The sequence below is a fragment of the Arvicola amphibius genome, chromosome 4 (assembly GCF_903992535.2).
Source record: "Arvicola amphibius chromosome 4, mArvAmp1.2, whole genome shotgun sequence".
Classification (NCBI taxonomy): Eukaryota; Metazoa; Chordata; class Mammalia; order Rodentia; family Cricetidae; genus Arvicola; species Arvicola amphibius.
The window spans coordinates 138,591,416-138,607,356 of NC_052050.1; positions in this window are offsets into that span (position 1 = coordinate 138,591,416).

A 15,941-nucleotide genomic window follows, 5' to 3' on the forward strand; every position below is an offset into this window, starting at 1 on the left:
CCACACTGGGTAGCTCACAACGGCCTGTAAATCCAGCCCAGAGGATCTGACAGCTCTGGCCTTCTCAGGCACTCATGAGCACACTTTCACAAAGAGACACATGCACAATTAAAAATAATCAAATCTTTAAAATAAATAAATGATAAGAAACGTGAATAGATATGTGATAACGAGAATTCTCTTTTCTTTGTATAGAGTGTAGAACAGAACACAGGGTTCACCACTGATCTACATCCTCTGCCTACTAGCTCCTCTTTAGAGTCAAGTGCCAACTATTGAACACAAACTGTTAGATGGCATTAGAAAATTGCTACAAGTCGATTGTGATAGTAATAACCCAGGCATGAAACATGCTCAAACTGGTAAGCAGTAGTTGGAAGGGAAACAGGATATTTGCATGGCCCCAAAGGCCCTCCTACAAAGCAGTTTTTAATTTCCAAGGGAAAAAATGTTGCTTTGGCAGCAGACAATGTTAGCATCGTTTTAGGGCAAAATGACAGCATGAACTGCTTGTGGGGGTTGCAGTAAGAAAAGCTGAGTGCCACCCTGGTGACAATCCACCAAAAAACACACAGTTTCATCACAGCCGTGAGAAGAAGGACTTGAGAGAAGCTGAGCTGAAGGATGTTGTACGAAGTCACTGTGAAACTATTCTGGGCTGAAGAGAAGCAAAGAGACAGAACGAGCCAATGCACGTGTGGCCCTGGACCAGGTCCTTTCGCTTCAAGGACACGATGGAAATCATTGCCAGACATCATGGCGTCTGCCAGAGCTCACGGGAGTTTCCTGTACCACACTGGCAACTCTTTATTTCCCTTGTAACTTTCACGTTATTTCTGGTGGGAAGTAAAAAGAAACAAATCCCCCGGCAGAAGAAAGCCAGAGGAGGGCATGAGAGAAGAGTGTGCAAATTGTGACCAGAGGAGGGAATAGGACGGACACTTTGTGACAAACTGGTAAAAGGAAAACCTTTAAGTTAGAGGAGGAAAAGAAAAAAGAAAAAAAAAAAAAACCCAGCCTTGTAGCATTGGTTTCTCCTGTGCCAGTCTCGACTGAAAATAACATGCTCACTAAATAGCCAGGTGTGGTGGTGCCTCCACCTGTAATTTCAACATCTGGAATGAGGCAGGAGGATTTCTACGAGTTCAAGGTCAGCCTGGGCTATATAACAAGACTATCTCAAACAAAGCAACAACAACAGACCGTGATAGGGTCTAAAGAGATGGTTTGGTGGTGAAGAACACTTGGTTCTGGGAAACTTTGGCACCTAGAGCTCTATGATCCAAGGCATTCAACACTCTCTTCGTGGCCTCCACAGGCACCTACAACACCCAATACACATACACAACAATCATCTTTATCATTGGTCATCATCATCGTCATCGTTGTAGTTTGAATGTAACTGGAACCCCATAAGCTCATAGGGAGCAGCATTCTTAGGAGCTGCGGCATTGTTGGAGTAGGTATGACCTTGTAGGAGGAAGTGTGTCACTGTGGAGGCGGGCTTCAAGGGCTCAATCTATGCTCAAGTCATGCCAGTGTCTCAGTTCACTTCCTGTCACCTGTGGGTCAAATGTAGCTTCTCCACCCTCAGCTTCTTCTCCAGTACCATGTCTGCCTGCTATGCCACTATGCCCCGCCATGATGATAATGGACTGGACCTCTGAAACTGTAAGCCACCCAATTAAATGTTCTCCTTTATTTATTTATTTATTTTATTTTATTTTATTATTTTTTTTTTTTTTGGTTTTTCGAGACAGGGTTTCTCTGCAGCTTTTTTAGAGCCTGTCCTGGAACTAGCTCTTGTAGACCAGGTTGGCCTCGAACTCACAGAGATCCGCCTGCCTCTGCCTCCCGAGTGCTGGGATTAAAGGCGTGCGCCACCACCGCCCGGCTAAATGTTCTCCTTTATAAAAGTTGCCGTGCTCATGGTGTCTCTTCACAGCAATAGAAACCCTAACTAAAATAGTCATCATCTTTAAAAAAACAAAATAAGTACATTTTTCATGAATTATCCAAAATATAACAAAAAGAGATCAATTGGGAGACAGACCTACTAAAGTCCATAAAACTATGGTTACTTGTACAAAATAATTGTGTGGTGAAAACCAAGAATTTCAAGTGACTACAGTCACACCCAGTTCAGAATCCAATATGTAAAGTATTCCAAAAGCCTGGAATCGGGGGGTTATTCCAAAGTGGGTTTAGTACCTAAATTTATCTACCTGGGAAGGTTTTTAAAGAGAGGCTCGTCCTACTTGGCCTTTTCAAGTAAAGGGCATCTCTTTCGGTAGCAAGTCGGCACTCCACCATTAAGGAAGGCACGTCATGCCCTTGGCTGAGCTGGCTCCCAGAGACGGAGAGAGAGAAGGCCTCTATTTTTAGCACCGCATGATGCCCTGTAGAGGACACTGCATTATGGAAAATTCATTTCACATGGCTGGTCATGTGCAAACATATCAATCAGTGGGCTTAGTGAACTGGCAACTTACCTAGCTCACTAAGTTTGTACTTCTGTTAAAAATAAGTATGTGCTGGTCAGGCATAGGAAGTGCATGCTAGAGCCCTAGCTGTTTGGGAGGCTGGAGGCAGGAGGCTCAAGTGAACCCAGGCAGGGCAACCTAAGCCTGTTATAACTAAAGAAACAGTATTGTGCAGGCTCTTGGGTAGCCTAGATAGCAGCTCTGCTCTAGAGGTTAGTGGTGACAAAGTAGCTCTATAGGTTAGTGGTGACAGTAGCCTGATTCCCAAATAAGCTGTGTCTAAGTTCCAATAAATTACGCTGCAAAGTAAATACTGTTGGGACGCCATGGAGACATCACCTACTTCCAAGTCCAGTGCAATTTCAGGGCCAGCAGGTCCACTTGAAAGTACCACAAATAACTGATCTCAACCTATTTTTCATTTTGTATCTATAGTTCAAATTCTGTGTGCGTGTCTCTCTCTCTCTCTCCTCTCTCTCTCTCTCGTCGACCTCGTCACTCTCGCTCTCTCTCTCCTCTCTTCTCTCTCTCTCTCTCTCTCTGTGTGTGTGTGTGTGTGTGTGTGTGTGTGTAAGTTCGAGATCAGCGAGTTCCAGGACAGCTAAGGCTACACAAAGAAACCCCGTCTCAACAAACAAACAAAAACAAACAAAAAACCAAGCTCTTAAGAGGCAGGGAGCCACACCAACTTGCAGTCCAGGACCTGGGACAAGAAGTCCAGTTTTCGTCTGGGCCAACCAGAAGCCAAGCTCAGCAATGAAAATACGTTCTAGACAGCTGTAGAAAATGTTTTTCAGAAAGAATTTTCTAGAATGCTGTCATCAAATTTGAAAGACATCAAATTTGTGCCATCAAATTTGAAAGACGAGTCAGCGGGTTTGTGTCATACATATAAAAAGAGCCATCTACTCTGCCTGTAATGGCCTTCATGTGTTTGGAATATGGTGTGGCTACATGTAACCAGAGTTATCAGGATGAGGCCCTGTCATCATTGGCCTTTAAATGGCAGAGACAATTTCAGTAAAATTTGCATGTTTGCTTTTTTCTTTTTTCCTAAGAAACGATGTCGAAATAAAGTCATGGGCTGGAGACTTATTTATTTAAAACTTACTCATTCTACAAATATTTATTGATGACATGCCGCCAGATGCATGTGTGTGTCATTTTTTCTCATCACAGAAATTAAGTAGCTACATTTTGGGTTTTTAGACAGGGTCTCACTCTCTTTTCCAGCTGGCCCCAAACTCCTGAGCTCTAGCAATTCTGCCTCAGCCTCCAGTGTACCTGGATCTGCAGGTGTGTGCAGCTATGCCTAGCTAAATTAAGTGCAATTGAGCTAACCAGACTAGTGGCAATTCAAGGCATATCTAAACATAGTTATTACCTAAAATATTAATTGTTCTATATTCTCCCTCAGTGTGTGGGTGGGGGGGGCGGTCAAAGTGCAACTTGTCGGAATTAGTTTACTTCTGCTACTCTGCTGCTGTGAAGCGGTCTCGCGACACAGCACAGACAGATCATGATCCAGTGTCTTTGAAGTGCCGGGATTACAGGACCCCAGTGCCTCAGGCTTAAAATCACTGTTGAGCATAGAGGAAGAAGGAGAATAATGTGATAGGAACAATTAGATCCAGAGGGATAAAGGACCCTTCAAACGCGGATAGCACACCTATTGCTTAGCTACTCAATGGCTGTTACTCTTAAGTTAGGAGCCAGGGGTCCCCTTTTTTCAGCATTCGGTGCAATGTGGGGTTTTCTTGTGAGCTGGTTCCGGTCAAGGAGAAATAAGGAATTCTGCAGAGGCTTCTAGAAAAGACTTCTCTGTCCATCAACAGTGGAGCTACTTTCATTTCCCAAGCCACTGAACGTAACTGTAGATAGCGGACTCGGAACTGCAGCAATCTCAGGACCAGGAGAGAGAGATCGTGGGGTCACTCGCTCCGAGGCGCAGCATGAAAAACAATGAAGCAAGGCAGGCACCACACTGCTCGGGACATGAGACATTTTCAAGTTTCCTTTTGTGGGGTCTTATTGTGTCACCGTCAGATCCTCTGGTAGAGTTTGGATCGCAAATGTCGCCCACAGACTCATGTTTTGAGCACTTTCCTACTTGGCAGCAGTATTTTTTTTTTTTTTTCGAGACAGAGTTTTTCTGCAGCTTTAGAGCCTGTCCTGGAGCTAGCTCTTGTAGACCAGGCTGGTCTCAAACTCACAGAGATCCGCCTGCCTCTGCCTCCTGAGTGCTGGGATTAAAGGCGTGCGCCACCACCGCCCGGCCGGCAGCACTATTTTGGAGCCCGAGGACAGACAGCTGAGGAGGTGGGACCCAGGGGGCAGAAGCAGGTCATGGGTGGGGGTGGGGGTCCTCGGGGATTTATAACCACTGTCTACTTCCTGTCTCTTTCTGACCTGCTGTGATGTGGAGCGTCTCTACCATGTGCCACCACCACTGTGAGCTGAGTCACCCGGCCCTACCTTCCCCAAGAAGATGGACCCAAGCCTCTGAACAGAAACAAAAAAGGAAAACAAAAGCAAAAAGCTTTCCTCTCTCTGGTTGTTTCCATTAGGAATTTGTGAAAAGAAGGACAAAGTAGCTAATGCATACATACATTTTGTGTTGCTTCAACTGAAACTCTTCCGTGATTCCTGCCTTAGTAAGTACAGGCAACCTCCTTTACTGGCTTGCTAAGCAGTTAAGCAGCCTCTTTCTTCTCTAAGCTCATCTCTCGTCAACTTTCCATTTCCCTCTCCCTCTCCCTCCTCCCCTCCTCCTTCCCCTCCCCCTCTCTCCTCCCATTTCCCCTCCCTGTCCCCCCCTCTCTTTCCTTCCCCCTCCCCCTCTCTCCTCCCACTTCCCCTCCCCTCCCCCTCCTTTTCCTTCCCCCTCCCTTCCCCCTCTGCCTTTCCAGTGGTTTCAGTTCACCAACCAAAAGCCTTTCATTGTCTGGTTAGATGAGCGTCTGCTAGATACTTTGTTCCTCCTTTAACTGGACACATCTGTCCATCCATCCTGAACTCTGTATGATGTCACCGCCTCTGGATGTCACTGCCCATCTGTCCTTCTGCACTCTGTATGACGTCACCATCTCTAGACGTCACTGCCCATCCCCCCCTTCTGTACTCAGTGCAATCAATGCAACTTTGCTTCGTCTGGAAACCACTGCAGTCCACTTCCCAGAGTGAGTATTTGCCATATTTCTGAACTCTCAAAAAATTTGACTGTGAGTTCAAGGCCAGCCTGGTCTACAGAGAGAGTTTCAGGACAGGCTCCAAAGCTACACAGAGAAACCCTGTCTCAAAAAAAGCAATTTGAACTACAACGATTACACACTTTTCTTCATGTACCTGTTTAATAATCTGCCTGGTCATGGCTAGGGTCAGCATCTCCCCTGTTGTCTACTGTTTTCTAAGGACTCACCACAGTGATTACTAGCCATCTGTGGGATGTAAGGATGGACCTTGAATGAACGGGAACAGAATAACCTCAAGGAAGTAAGGTGTGGAAGTGCATATCCACAAGAGCAGCACTCAGGGGCCCGAGGCAGGAGAATCGTGAGTTTGTGGTCAGTCTCAGTTCGTCCATCAAGACCCGGTCTCAAAGAGTTTTTTTCAACTTTAAGAAAATATGCACGTTGTTGGCCGGTGGTGGTGCATGCCTTTAATCCCAGCACAAGGGAGGCAGAGGCAGGAATCTCTGTGAGTTCAAGGCCAGCCCGGTCTACAAAGTGAGTTCCAGGACAGCCAGGACTGTTACACAGAGAAATCCTGTCTTGAAAAAACAAAAGAAAAATAAAGAAACCATGTACACAATTATTATGAGTGTTCACAAAATTTTATGCTTTAATTTTTTGAACAGGACCTCTCTGAGTAGTCTTGTCTGTCCTGGAACTTGCTGTATAGAACAGGCTGGCTATAAACTCAGATTCTCCTGCTTCTGTGTCCCAAGAGCTGAGACTGAAGGCATATGCTACCATCCAACTCTATTTATTATTTTATGTATATGGGTGTTTTGCCTACATGCATGGCTGTTGTTTAGTATTACTTTAACTATGTAAAGATGTGTTACATTTGTTTATACTGCATTTGTTTAACGATGTAAAGATATGTTGCCTTGTCTGCCTAAGGCACCTATTGGTTTAATAAAAAGATGAATGGCCAATAACTAGGCAGTAGAGGGATAGGCGGGGATGGTGGGCAGAAAGAATAGGACTCTAGGTTGGAGAAGAAAGAAGAGTAGAGAAAGAGAAAACAGAGAGAAAGAGAGGGTAATGCCCAGAGCCAGCCAGACACAGAGTAGGATGGAAAGAAAGAAAGAAAGAAAGAAAAGAGGTAAAAAGTCATGAAGCAAAATATCGATGAAGAGAAATAGGTTAAATTTAAAAAGCTCATGGGACAAGCATAAGATCAAGTATAAAATAATAAATATTCATAAATAATAATAAATGTCTTAATTTGTAAACTGGCTGGTGGCCCAAAAGAAAGCCTGCTACATATGCCTGTGCACTATCTGCACACAGTGCCTGAGGAAGCCAGAAGAGGGCGTCATATTCCCTAGAACTGGAATCTTCCATGTGGGTGCTGGGAATTGAACCTGAGTCCTCTGGAAAAGCTGCTAGTGATCTTAGCCACTGAGCCAACTCTCCAGCCCCATGACGACTTGATACGAGCAGATATCACACCCACAACATTTGATATGTGCAGATATCACACCCACAATATTTGATACGTGCAGATATCACACCCACAACATTTGATACGTGCAGATATCAAACCCACAACATTTGATACGTGCAGATATCACACTCACATTTTACTTCTTTATCTCATGATTCCCCTACCTCGATCTGGTTTTGAAAGTTGCTGGTTGGCTTGCTCTCTACTTCTATCCCAGCCTCTCTGATGGTGCTGCCTACGCTCAGGGTGGCCTTTCCTCCTTCAGCTGCCAGGAAATGACTTCACCGTCACACGCAGAAGTGTGCTTCATCCACCAGCTCGGCATTCATGGACCACACAGTGCCCGTTTTCAGCTACTCCAGTCTTTCTTTAATCCTTGAGATGGATACTGAAATACTCTCTCTGAAGGGCAGCACTTAATTACTAAAGGAGTTAAATCTTCAGTCTCGTCTCCTAACACGTGTGGATTCTCTGTAAACACTTCAATTATGTAAATCTGTCCCTTGCCTGTGATTCCTCAGAAACATTTACTATATATTCCATTCCCTGGGCTGAAATCAAATCACAGGTGGTATTTGGTTTTTGTTGCTGTTTTTTGTTTTGTTTTGTTTTATGTTTTGAGACAAGGTTTCTCTGTGTATCTTTGGCTCTCCTAGAATTCACTCTAGACCAGGCTGGCCTCGAACCCAGAGATCTACCTGCCCTTGCCTCCCTAGTGCTGGGATTAAAGGCATGCACCACCACCACCCGGACACAGGTGGTATTTTAAAGGAAAAGCCACTACATTATGACATTGCTTGCTTGCTAGCTACCCAGCAGCTACACCTTGGCCCGCTTTTGTTTTTTACTTATTATCATACATCTGGGAATTTCTAGTAAGGCTCTGAAAGGATTACAGACATATTCTACATGCCCCCCCCCCCACACACACACTTAGCTGTCCTTTAAAGGAAACTTAATGCTATAAACAGCATTTGTTGTTTTATGGATCTCATACTCATGTCAGACTTAGGTACCTGAAAATGCCCAGTGATTTCTGATTCCCAGGGCCTTGCTTCCATTATTCCTATCTTCTGTCACGACACAAATAACTGCCCCAAAGCCTAGTGGCTTAGAACAGTAAGTTGCTTGTTCATAAAGGCACACGCAATTTAGGCAGGAATGTGAGCAGTCACCTTGTCTCTGTGTCATGGTGTCTCAACTGGATGGTGCCTCCAAGATGGCGGATTGACAAGGTGGGCCAGGAAGCTGAGAGGAAGACCTGGGGACAGGGATGAGGTCTTAATTTCCTGCATGCAGGTCTCTCCAGGTCACTGTGGAATCTCCATTATGGAGAAGCTCAGTTCCAAGAGGAAGGAAACAGAAGCTGCCAGGATTTTAGAATGCCTGTGCTCACAACTCCAGAATGCCCTTTTCTCTACATTCTATTGGGCCCAGCTCAGCTTCAAGGAAAAAACACATAAGGCCCATTTCTCTTTTGTGTATGCGTGCACCATGTGTGTGCAGGTGTTTGTAGAAGTTTGGGAGTGAGTGTTGGGTTCCCTGGGACTGGAGTTCCACACTTGAACTCTGTCTGCATGGCGTGTTTGTCACCCGCCACGGTTCTTACCCGCCATGGGACCTGCCAAGGTTTCTTTTGCGCTGTTTTGCAACAGGCATTGCACATATGTCCTGTGAAGTCTAAAATTATTTACTCTCTTATTACCCAGAAGAATTCACCAATCCCTGGTCTAAAAATAGCATCATCTAAAGTCAGGTCCAAGCACAAGCATGGCTCCTGACTCAGCCCTTTGAACTATGCCCAAGATCTCTGTCTGCAGATGCAGGAGCCCAGGGAAGGAGCCTACATGTTATCAGATTGCTTGACTGGAAGGGGGACTGGGAACTAAAAAGACAAAATGCCTGGTCTCTGTACATTCAGCACCAAAACATACATCAAGGATGGAAAACACTTAATAGAAACTTCAATGCAAAAAAAAAAAAAAAAGATGAATTGGGCATGTGGTGCATGCATGTGAAATATGCATGCAGTGAAAAATGTAGTAGCATATGTAGCAATGCATGTAGTAATGCATGTTTGTATAGGTGGGAGACTGCTTGTTTGTTCCTGGTTGCCCAGGCCCAAAATAATCACACAGAAACTGTATTAATAAAAACACTGCTTGACCAATCACTTGGGTATATTGCTAGCTTGTTCTTGTATCTTAAATTGACCCATCTGGACTCCCAAGGGCACCATTCTCCTTCGATGGCTACATGGCGTCTCTTTGACTCAGCCTACTCTCTCCTCCTCTATCTGCTTAGAATTCCTGTCTTGCCCTATTCTGCACTGCAATAGACCCAAAGCAGATTCTTTATTAACCAGTGGCATTGACAGCATACAGAGGAGAATCTCCCATCCTTTTTATAATCTCTGCACGTGAGAATCTTAAGTAGCAGGACTGTGGGTTTGAGGACAGCCTCAACTATACAGAGTGCGATTCTGCCTCAAGAAAGGAACTGGGGAGTCAGGGGAGAAAGGGGGGAGATGTGGAAGAAACTAGCCCCCAGGAATTCTGCAATGGAGCTGGTTCAATAATATCAGTTAGGTGGCCACTCCTGCTCTTCGGAATGATCCCCAGTGGTTCTTTGCTCTGTCTCCTGAGTCATCTTTCCCTTTGGAAACAGCCAATAATTGCAGATCCTTCTTGGCTGTAAAGGTGGACTCTGAAGTTGCTTCTCATTATGAACAGTCTCTATTCTATTTTAAGAGAACCTTAAAAAGCCTGGAGGTGGTAGCGTACACCTTTGACCCCAGAACTCAGGAGGTAGAGGCAGGTGGATCTCTGCATTTGAGAGTGAGTTGCAGGACAGCCAGAGCAACACAAATAGACCCTGTCTTGAAAAAAAAAAGACAAAAAACAAGCAAAAAGAACGTTAAAATGCTATACCATAATATATTATCATTTAAATCCCTCCTGTAAACAAAACCCATAATCTTCCAGCACTCGGGAGGCAGAGGCAGGCGGATCTCTGTGAGTTCGAGGCCAGCCTGGTCTACAAGAGCTAGTTCCAGGACAGGCTCTAAAAAAGCTGCAGAGAAACCCTGTCTCGAAAAACCAAAAAAAAAGAAAAAAAAAGAAAAAAGAAAAAAGAAAAAAAAAAAACCCATAATCTTGTTTCTTTCCAAAACAGACCATTTCTTGCCTTGGGCACATTAGTCTGATAAGGAGTAACACCCTTTAGGTCGCAGGGGCCTTACTGTCTAGTTGACAAGGGATCTGTGTGACACAGACGTGAGCCATATGTTTTGGTCAGTGATGGACCACATTTACGACTGTGGTCTGGTAAGATTTTATCCCTATGGATGCTGTAGCTGCGTGTTTATATATGCGTATTTATATGCATGTTTATATGGTGACAAAATCACCTACAGATGCACTGGACAGGATCCATTGCAACTCAAATCTACCACCCTAAACCTTTTAAGGTATCCACTCACCTATTTCTGCCTAACAGGTTACCCCAAAACTTGATTATGCCTCTAAGTTTCTGTTAGTAAGGAGTGTGGGCATTGTTTGCCTGTATATATTTACCTCAGGGCCCCAAGGTTGAACTAAGTGTCAGTCACGGTGACCAGCCTATGATGTTGATTTGGTCATCCTTCCCACCATTAACCCCACAAAATTCACTTCCATCCCATGTGCGAAATATGAACACATCCCTTTTCCCATCCCGATAGCATTTAAAGTCTTGCTTAATTCACCTCAGCAACAGCTCTGTCATACATATACCATGGAAATCCGATGTGGCTACACTCCATCCTGAGGTAAAATTTCCATCTACCTGCAGGCCTGTAAAACTGGGTAAATTGCATGCTTCTAAAACACAATGGCTGGAGAGCAGATAAAGACATTGTTCATTCCAAAAGAGGGAAACGAGATGGATGAAAGGGGTGACGGGAGGCAAGCAAGTTCAAATATCAAATGCTATGATGGCTTAATCATCTTGCTGGGAACAGAGACGCCCGCCGCTCAAACTGGGATGGACTTGCCTGGAAGGCACAAAGCACCAGCTCAATCCCCAGATTCAAGGGAACTGGTGTGGCAACACACCCTATAATGCAGTACTCAGGAGGTGGAGGCAGGGGGATCAGAAGGTCAAGGTTCATTCTAGGAAACAAGTGTTGTTCAAAGCTAGCCTGGGCTACTGAGATCCTAGCTCAAGAGTGAAATAGTAGCCAAGGGTGGTGGCGACCTCTATCAGGTGGGGAAAGCACGTGGATTTACGTGAGTTCAAGGCCAGCCTGGTGGATGTAATAATGAGTTTTAGGACAGCTAAGCTACGTTGTGAGACACCTGCCTTAGAAAACCAAAACAAGCCGGGCAGTGGTAGTACACACCTTTTGGGAGATAGAGGCAGGCAAATCTCTGTGAGTTTGAGGACAGCCTCGTCTACAGTGTTCTAGTAAGCTACACAGAAAAACTGTCTGGAAAAAAAGAAAGAGAGAAAAGAAAGAAAGAAATAGAAAACAACAATCCTATCTGTTCTATGATCTGCCTTACTGACCAAGGGGGTAGTGGTCCAGCCTTCTGGAGACCCTGGGGTCCAGTTTTGTCATAGGTTCTATCTGTTCAGCTCTGGGGAGCCCACTAAAGTGTCTGTAAGGGCCCATCTGACAGCTCCATCAGTGGTCCTCTCCACCACAGACTGTTTCATCCCTCAGCCCACGTATGAGAAGCAGCTCCGATGACCTGTGACCTGTGAATTGCCTTTGGGAGGGGGTTTCCATCTTCCTTTTATTTTTAATGTTTATTTACTATTACAGGGTCTCACTATATAACCCTGGTTGGCCTGAACCTGTGAATTGCCTTCTGGGTCTTCCTATTTTTACTTTATTTATCATTTATTTCATTTTTATGTTTTACGTATCATTTATGTTCCTTTGTTAGAGACACGGCCTCACTATGCATCCCTAGCGGCCTGAGTTCATCAAGAAAACAATAGTGGTCTCTCACGTGCCGGAACCTGCTAGAATTAAAAGTGTGTGCCACCATGCCCAGCCCCTTGGTTTGTTTTTATTGTCTTTGTTTTGGGAGACAGGGCATTGCAAACCCCATTCTTTTGTCAAAGGAATATAATACTAAAAATATAGGAAACACTTGGAAGGCAGAGGCAGGCAGATCTTTGTGAGTTTGAGGCCAGCTTGTTTTATACAGTGAGCTGCAGGCCTGCCAGGTCTACAGAGCGGAAATCCTGCCTCAAAACAAAACAGAACCGTAGAAAACAAATAAAGCCTTTCAGGTTGCTGTAGGGCTGCTCAACTTGCTTGTGTCAGCTGCCTCTTCCAGTACCGATAACTAAGTAAACAAACAAACAAAACCCCTCCATCCTTTCAGCTTTCTATCTAGAAATCGCCACAGCCAGATCCACAGGCTCCTTAGGTATTGGTTTGTTTCTCTTTCCTGTGACAACCAGCTAATTGAACTAATTGTTTTTTCAGTATCTAAATCAGATGCGGCCTGCAGAGTGCTACGCTGCCCTTGAATAGTGTTTTTTGTTGACAGACTCAAGAAGGGGAACCTCTTCCGATTTCCACCCCTAGTGCCACCCTGAAGCCTTACATTGCCTTGGACGGCCACTTGTGGATATGCAATTGTATTTCTTTGTTTAATGCTGTTTTAAAGTCACCCAAATCTCAGTGTTATAATACATTAGAATTCACTTAAAAATGTAATTACTACCAATTTTGTAATATGGGCAGCATTTTCTGGAGATATCTTTTGTTTTGTTTTTTGTTTTTTTTTTTTTTTTTTTTTTTTTTTTTTTTTTTTTTTTTTTTCCGAGACAGGGTTTCTCTGCAGCTTTAGAACCTGTCCTGGAGCTAGCTCTTGTAGACCAGGCTGGTCTCGAACTCACAGAGATCCGCCTACCTCTGCCTCCTGAGTGCTGGGATTAAAGGCGTGTGCCACCACTGCCGGGCTCTTGTTTTTGTTTTTTTTCTGCGTGGCATCAATTGGGACAGCTCACCTGACGCTGGAGGATTCGCTTCCAAGACAGTATGTTCAGCAAGGTTGACCAACTGGTACTGGCCCTCTCTGCTGAGAAACTGGCTGGAGCTGCAAGCTGGGAACCTGGTTTTATTCTTTGTCTGGTCCTGCTTGTGGCTGTTTATGTTTTGTGAAAATAGTGAGAGGATTTTAGAACTATGGAGGTGGTAAAAAAAAAAAAAATCAAGGGATGCTGTAAAAGTATGAATATATTTAACACTAACAAACCATTTAAATGGTTTAGATGATGAACTTTATGTGTCATCTGCCATTATCAAAAAATAAAATAAAATAAAAATAAAAACAGCAGGGGTGGGGATGGCTTTTAATCCTAGCACTTGGGAGGCAGGCAGGATCTCAGAGTTCGAGGCCAGCCTGGTCTACAGAGTGAGCTCCAGGATGGCCAAGGCTACACAGAGAGACCCTGTCTCCAAAAACAAAAGAACAACAAAAACATCATAGAAGGAGGGTGGCAGTGAAACCAGGAAGAGTGAGTTGTCAAGGATGAAAAAAAGGCCGACAGAGCTTCGGATCAACCAAGTCAGCAATCGCAACACGCGGGGTGGATTCTGCAGCGTTAGTGCGGATACACAGCTCCGTGCATTGCCTATAGGTTCCTCGCTCCCCTACCCCCCATCGACCTGTAATGCCTGCCATTCCCGGAGACAAACGTTTAAGACATAATTATGGGTTTGGATTTCTTACAGCAGCAAGTCTCCAAAGGAACGCCGCCAGCCTAGCAGCGATGGGTAATGAAAACTACAGGTGCACACAGTATTTTCCCTATCACCCTGGTATGCAACCTTGCAGGCCAGGCAGAAATACAGGAGAGGGGCGGGCAGGTGAGAGGGCAAGGGTCTCCGGGTCAATAGCCCAGTTCTTCCAGGATCTAAACTCCCTCTGTTGTCTTATAATTCTTAGCATGCCTGGCCACGATCAGCTACTCGGCTACCAAGGAGCTCTCAACTCTTGAAACTCCATCTTTGAAACAGTAAAGTCCTAAAGACCACTTAAAGCCTGACTGAATATATAACTCCCATCTTCTCCCCCCTTCTCTCTTTCTCTACAGCTATGACGTTCATAAATAGTGGAAGTCTTTACAGATTTTCCTTGGGTTTTGTTGTTAATATGTTACTTGGTTTTTTCTTCCAAATAAGTACATACCATTGCTTGCCAAAATGATAGAAAATGATATCCCTTTCTTTCAGGCATACTATCTCATCCCCGTACCTTGTGCTGAGAACCATGTCTGCTGTCTCTCAGTTTTATTGCCTGCTGTGTCAGTACCATGGTGTGATTTTACCATCCATTTCTTTAATCTCTTTCTTCAGACCTGTTGTGGGCGATGTCTCCATCCAGGCCACACCCTCCAAAGATCAAATATTAATAATGACTCTGCTAGTGACCATGCTTACACCTTCAGGATTTTTTGGGGGGTGGGAGAGGGAGGGACAGGCCCTGACTGTCCTGGACCTTCCTCTGTAGACCAACAGGCTGGCCTGGAATTCAGAGATCCCTCTGTTTCTGCCTCCTAAATGCTGGGATTAAAGGCGACTGCCAACACTGTCTGTTTATTCATTATTAAAAATAACAGGTCTATTATATGTCAGGCCCTGTCTAAATGCTGGGAACACACAATAAAGATGCCAGATGAGGTTCCCCCACAGGACGAAGTTTCCTTATACAGAGGGCGCTAACTAGCCGGGCGGTGGTGGCGCACGCCTTTAATCCCAGCACTCGGGAGGCAGAGGCAGGTGGATCTCTGTGAGTTCGAGACCAGCCTGGTCTACAAGAGCTAGCTCCAGGACAGGCTCTAAGGCTGCAGAGAAACAATGTCTCGAAAAACCAAAAAAAAAAAAAAAAAAAAAAAAAAAAAAAAAAAAAAAAACAACCAAAAAAACAGAGGGCACTAACTTTTAAACAAAAGACAAAGTTCTGGTTTGGCTTCAGGACAAAAAAATAAAAAATCAGGTTTTAGTCTACATCTGAAATCAACCCACCTTTTCCAGGAGAGGGATAAGAAATTCTCCCAGCATACTGCAACCACACCACCTAGCCCACCTTCTTCTAAATGGGCTCCGAGTGACACCCATTTGTCATTTTTCCCCTTGGGTCCTTACCAGGCTCCAGCAAAACAATGTCTCCCTGTGGAGTATATTCAGTAAGAGGCAATAGCCAAGGAGGGTAAAAGACTGGGCCATCGAAGCCCACCACTCGGCCATTGCTTAGGAAGACATTGCCCCCTCGTGGTTCCTCTTATAACTGAATGAAGAGCAGGCCGTGCAGAGAGCTGCCAATCCACACCATCAATAAATCAAAACACGGACAAAGTTTCTGATTAACTGTAGCTTTGCTTTTCTGACTTTTTCTCCCGCGGTTCCAAAGACTCTTGGTTCATTTCCTCCCAGGAGCCACCTCGGTTACTATAGAGAGCAATGGCATTATGACGGCAACTTGGAACATTATTTTCTTTTAGGAACTTTCCCACATCTCCAGAGCCCTTCAAAGAAAAAAAAAAAACTCATCTAAAACTTAAGTGTCACTATGGATTTTCACGTCACAACGCCTTTAAAAAGCCAAAGAAAAATGTTGCGTGTATCTTGCTTTTTTTATAATTTGAACCAGGATTCAGCGATTACGTTGCCTTGGAGTTGTTTGGGGTATCTTGTCTCCACAACACCATTTTCAATTGCCTAAAGGCAGGGCCCTTATCTTCAGCTCCCGCCTCCACCCCACCCCCAACAGCTCTCAAAGC